The following is a 6,644-nucleotide window of genomic DNA, read 5'->3' on the forward strand; positions in this document are numbered from 1 at the left end:
TCCGGTATATGGTAACTTATCAGGTTATAGTGTTAAGGGTCACAAAGCGTGTCCAATATGCGAAGAAGACACTGCTTCTCAACAATTGAAACATGGAAGGAAAACAGTATATCTTCGGCATCGGAGGTTTCTTAGAAGTCATCATCCTTACCGGAGGTTGAAAAAATCCTTTAATGGACACCAAGAGGGTCGTGGTCCACCAACTCCATTAACCGGTGTTGAGGTTTACGAAAAGGTAAATAACATAGACCACACCTTCGGTAAGTCCAAAAAAAAGTCATCTGTGACAAATATTTGGAAGAAGAAATCAATCTTCTTTGATCTTCCGTACTGGTCGAGGTTAGAAGTCAGACATTGTATAGATGTAATGCATGTTGAGAAGAATGTGTGTGATAGCTTAATTGGTACACTTCTTAACATTAACGGGAAGACGAAGGATGGTCTAAATGCTCGTTTAGATTTGATTGAGATGAACATACGCGGCAAGTTGGCACCCATAGAAATGGGTAAGCGTACATATTTGCCCCCAGCCTGTTACACAATGTCAAAAGATGAAAAAATTAGTTTTTGTCAATGTCTAAAGGGTGTGAAAGTGCCACAAGGACATTCCTCAAATGTGAAGAGCCTAGTGTCAATGCAAGATTTGAAGTTAATTGGGTTGAAGTCTCATGATTGTCACATCTTGATGCAACAGTTGTTGTCGGTAGCTATCCGTGGGATCTTACCAAAAAATGTTAGACACACCATAACCCGTTTGTGCTCATTCTTCTCTTCCATCTGTTGTAAAGTCATTGATCCCTCAAAACTAGATGAACTTCAAAATGAAATTGTTGTTATCTTGTGTGAATTGGAAATGTTTTTTCCTCCATCTTTTTTTGACATCATGGTTCATCTAGTGGTGCATCTAGTAAGAGAGGTTAGATTGTGTGGACCAGTGTACTTAAGATGGATGTATCCTGTTGAGCGGTATATGAAAATTTTGAAAGGTTATGTGAAAAATCATTATCGTCCAGAGGCTTCAATGATTGAAAGGTACATAGCTGAAGAAAGTATTGATTTTGTTCAGAGTACATGACAAAAGCAAATCCAATAGGTGTTCCAGCTAATTCATGGCACCACAGACGTTCTACAACTAAATGTTTACGTGGTGTGAATATTGTAAGCAAATCTCGATCAGAAGTCTTGCAAGCACATTTGTACATATTGAATAACACAGATGAAGTTGTACCTTACATAGAAGCTCATAAAGCCATTGTGAAGGCAAATAACCCAAGACAAGCAGAGAAATGGGTCTTGATGGAACATAATAGAACTTTCATGCCTTGGTTTAAAGATGAGGTGTTCAAGGATTCAACGGCATCAGAGACCTTGACTTGGTTGGCTGCTGGATTGAAGTTTGATGTCATCTCATGTACAACGTACGAAGTGAATAATTGTATATTTTACACGAAGTCCATGGATGAAAAGAGTACAGTTCAAAATTCTGGTGTTACTCTTGAAGCCGAGTCAATGCAGTTTTCGACTTCGAAAGATACAAATCCAGTACTTGGATCAATGGCATACTATGGGTTTATAGAAGAGATATGGGAGATTGACTACACTAAGTTTTTCGTTCCAGTTTTCAATTGTAAATGGGTTGACAATAAAAGTGGGGTTAAAATTGATGAATCAGGATTCACACTAGTGGACTTTCGAAAGATAGGGTATCGAGATGAGCCATTTATAATGGTTCAACAAGCATCTCAGGTTTTCTATGTGAAAGATCCTACGTCAGAATATTGGTATGTCGTTTTACACGGGAAAAAACAAGGGGAAGCCATAGATGATATTGAATATGGCGAAACTCGTTCATTCACACCAATGATAACTAATAAAGATGACGATGTACTTGATGATGTACATGCAACCCGTAAAGACCACAGTGAAGGAATTTACATATAAACATTCAACCCACATGCAACATGTAAATAAACATTTAGAATTTTTTGTATTATTTTTATATGATTTTAATTCGATGCACATTAACTAATGTTTGTTACCTAATTTTTTTAACAGAGACATGGATGACGACCAGACTCCAAACAGACCTCGATCTGGACGAGGCAGTAGAGGACCTACTAGATTGAAGCGTCTTGCATTGAGACGTGCTGCTGGTGAGAAGACACGTGTTGACATTGACGTCAACACTGGAGTGGCTTTTGGTCCTAAGGCAGATGAGTTTATGAGCTATCTTGGAGTTGTTTCTCGTGAGAGGCTCTCCATTTTGATTAATTCATGGGATGAGGTTTCAGAGGTTGATCGGAACATGCTATGGGAGGATGTTCTGGTAAGCTTTACATTATTATTGTTATCATATAATGCTTTTTAATATTGATTAATTAATTTTAATTTGATGATGTTATTTTCCAGGCAAACTTTGACATTCCTGATGTGGAACCGCTTCGATCAAAGATACTATCCAATATCGCACTTAAATTTTGTACCTTTAAGTCAAGACTGACTTCGAGATACATTTTTGGCGACCTTAAAGACGAAAATCCATGTTTAAAGTACCAACATATTGATGAAGAGACATGGCGTCTTTTTAGAGAAAGCCGTGAAAATGAGGCTTGGATGGTAAGTGAAGTAACTTTTTTGTTTATATAACATTAATAAGTTTATCTTATTTACTTCAGTTTGTTTATTTCAATTATGACAGAATCGTCGGAAGAAAGCTCAAGAGATAGCTTTGAAGAATCTTATCCCGCACGTTATGTCTCGTTCGGGGTATAGAAAACTTGATCAAACACTGATGGTGGAAAAGGAGAAATCTCAACAGGGGACGTTGTCTGAGAATGTGGAAACAGGGGTCACTTCTCCTCCATCACCACCTTTTCGCCATGTAAAATGGAAGAGGGCCCGAATTAAGAAGTCGGGTGCACCAAGTTCTGAGCAATCCAGGGTTATAATCGAAAAAATTGTAAGTTATTTTTGATATTTTCAATTTTTTTAAAGCATTAATTATATTAATGATTGAAAATATGGTTTTTGTGTACTCTTGCAGGATTCCTTGGAATCCGACGGTAAATTTGTTGCTGAAGGTCGTCACGATATCCTGGTTGAAGCAATTGGACGACCTGAACACTCTGGTCGTGTTCGTGCCGCTGGACAAGGGGTCGGAATTAAACTTTATTTTGGAGTTTCAGAACGACAGCCATCCTCCTCCTCCAAGAAGGAAACTCAAATGAAGAGTAAGTTACGTGAAGAAATAATGGAGGAGATGAGAAAGGAGACTGATTTGATGTGGCTGGAGATGAAAATAGAGAATGATCGAATGCGACAAGAGTTTCTATCGCAACAAGTTTGTGCTGAGCCAATTGAACCCCTTGTTAGTCCCACTCCCAAGAGCACAAAGGGGAGTTGTGCGGCTCCTCCAACATCAGGGGATGATATCAATGGGCAGACAGAGGATTGTGAGCTACTGGTAGTGGGCGGCAAACTTCCTCGGGTGGTGTCACTTGGAAAAGTCTATACAAACGCCACCACCTTACATAACGTTCCTCTCTCCCCTGATGTGGCGAAGGTAACAGTTGAAAAAGTACGATTTCCTGATGCTCGTGTTCCACTACCTTCAGATGAGGTAACCACTGTGGCCGATGCATTTCAGACATTCGTTGCCTGGCCCAGAGAGCTCATTCGATCTATGCCCGAACCTCATGTAATAATTTCGTTTCATTATATTATTTTTTATTTATATTTATATATTACATATAATTTAATACAAATGTTGTTTATCTTGTAGAAACCTTTTCAGCCACCAAGTCCGGAAAAGAAGCATGAGGTTCTAGTTGACGATCCTATAGCTTCCCTACGTGTCATTGCTAGTCAGATTGGCAATGATCCTTTTCCAGTTCCGTGGGATAATACATTTTTTCAAATCAACACTGAACTGCCACTGATGATTTACAACACAGATTTATCAGAATTTATATCTGGGAAACAGGAGCTCAATATAAGTATAATTCAATTTTTTATGATGTAAGTATCTTTACCTATTATTCAATTTACTTTATGTTAAATTATTATTGATTATGCTTTAACTAAAAACTTGTAGGTTTTTGCATAGAGTCTGTATCACTGAGGGGAAGGAAAATATGTATGGATTCTTAGATCCTGCATATACTAATCCCGTTGGACCAAACTCAACTGAGACTCAAGCATACATCACTAACATCCTGGAAAAAGAGGGAAAACAAATTTATTTATGCCCTTATATTAATGAGTAAGTTTAATTATATGTCATCAATTATTATTATTTCATGTTTTGAATATTTACTAACTCTTTTCAATGATCATATAGGCATCATTAGCAGTTACTTGTCTTATCAATGGTTGATAAGACTGCTGTGTGGTTCTGTTCCCTACACAAGAAGATGCCCACAAAATTTAAGGATATCATTGATACGTAAGTATAGTATAAACTTAACTTTGTATGTTACTAATTAACCATCTACTAACGAGGTTTTTTGTATTAACCAGTTCATGGCGTGGATATAACATCCTAAAAGGTCGATCCAGTTCAAATAATTTGAACTACATAAGAGTAAAGGTTTGTAATTTTTTTCTTTCTCTATTATCATTGTTTATCAATATACTAACATATTACTTTTTATTGAATTATAGTGTAATAAACAACCAGGAAGCTATGAGTGTGGCTATTACATTATGCAATGGATGATTACCATTATAAGACTAGGTGTTAAAACTGGTTGGAAAGAGGTATATGTTAAATCATTTTTATAATTCTTGAACATATATATATCTAGAAACTAATTTATGTCAACTTTGCAATGCAGTTATTCACAGAAGAAACACCAATGAGTGAGGAAGGCATTTCATATGTTAGAGATTCTTGGTCCACCTATTTCATTAATTTTTATAACTCTAGCATAGGTAAACAATAGTGGTTTTATTATACGTAATTTGATCACTTGTAAATGTACATTTTGATGATTTCAATTGATTACTACATTTCTGTATTTGTCTGGCTGGGTTTGATCATTATGCAGGTTATTTAAATATATGGTTTCTGCACAAAACAGAGTGTATTTAAAAAAAAAAAAGCACTATTTACAAATGCGGTCATTTACCAAGACCGCATTTGTAAATAGTGAATTCGCATTTACAAATACGGTCTTGGTAAATGACCTCATTTGTAAATGTGAATTCGCTATTTACAAATGCGGTCTTGGTAAATGACCGCATTTGTAAATAGTGATTTATGAATGCGGATTTTACCAAGACCGCATTCATAAATCCTAAACCCCAAACTCACTCCCTAATTCAGAATAATATACAAATGCGGTTATTTTAGGTAACCGCATTTGTAAATGTGATTTATGAATGCGGTCATAGGACCGCATTTGTAAATTCCAGATTTACGAATGCGTGCTGATCAAATGCGGTTCTATGACCGCATTTGTAAATTTAAAATAGCCGCATTTGTTTTACATATCTGCACTAGTGCCCATAATACACAACCATGTAAGAAAATTTTATTCAAATGGTTGTATATAAGATTACAAATCTTACACATTATAGTCACTCTTCACTTACCATACTAGTCACAATTTTAGAATTAGGGTTAAGCTTCTACTATTAGGTTAAGGGATAATGTTAGTATTATGGTTAGGGTTACTATTTATGTAAGGGATTACACAATAAATATAAAAAAATGTAAATTTTGTTTATTAAAATAAATAACAAATTATTTCTTCTACTAATTACTACAAAATTGTATTTTCTACAACCCAAAAAAATATAATGTAATTAATTATTTTTCTCATAATAAATACCTTAAAGTTGCTTCAATTATTTTTCTAAATAGATCATAAACAAAAATAACATATAATATATTATTTAAATTATAAAATTCAATTAAAATCATTGAAAAATATCTTGTCTAGAATTTTTATACAAATAAAGAAAATATATAATTATTTATTTTTTTATATATAAAAATACGTTTATTGTTGATTTATTTAGTATATCGAATTCATATACATGATTTACATAAATATTTTGTGTAGATAGACATTTTTTCCCTTAGTTTTTGCTAATTAACGACATCACCTTTTTCAAGAGGTAACTAATTTCTTTAAAAAAATATCGTCCCTTTAAAAGAATAATTGTTCTTATGAACACATTCTTAAAAACAAAAGTATCTCTCCATTTTTAAATTATAATTTCTTAACCATTTTCTATTATTTGGTTATTATTATTATTACTATAAAAGTGTAAAATTTAGAATCATATTTTCATGTAAATTATATCAATTGAATATTAATTGAAATAAAAAATAATTAAACATATAGTATTTGTTAATGTATAATAAAATTTTATATCAATTAATGATTTCTTTATTAGTTTTATAATGGACAGGAATACTGGACAATTTGTTTTAGACGACCAGTAATTTTTTTATTAAAACTAATCTTTAAGGAGATAATTCTTTTAAGTACATATAATTTATTTAAAATAAATAACTTACACTGCAAAAGTTTCAGTTTTTACACGTTTTATCTTTTATTATCATCCATTATTTGAACTTTAAACCTAACAAAGTCATTAAAAGTATTGTTAAGAAATAATTTAATTAATTAAAA

General features: G+C 33.5%; 1 long non-coding RNA gene across 1 annotated transcript; it reads left to right on the forward strand.

Moving 5' to 3' along the window:
• Positions 1–4,361: 4,361 nt before the first annotated feature.
• On the forward strand, positions 4,362–4,848 carry LOC150025771 (uncharacterized). Its single transcript, XR_016523016.1, has 3 exons — positions 4,362–4,444; positions 4,519–4,588; positions 4,663–4,848. It is a non-coding gene; the product is annotated as an uncharacterized LOC150025771 (long non-coding RNA).
• Positions 4,849–6,644: the final 1,796 nt, after the last annotated feature.

This window comes from Phaseolus vulgaris, chromosome 7 (assembly GCF_051622355.1).
Source record: "Phaseolus vulgaris cultivar YP4 chromosome 7, ASM5162235v1, whole genome shotgun sequence".
In the NCBI taxonomy this organism is placed as follows: domain Eukaryota; kingdom Viridiplantae; phylum Streptophyta; class Magnoliopsida; order Fabales; family Fabaceae; genus Phaseolus; species Phaseolus vulgaris.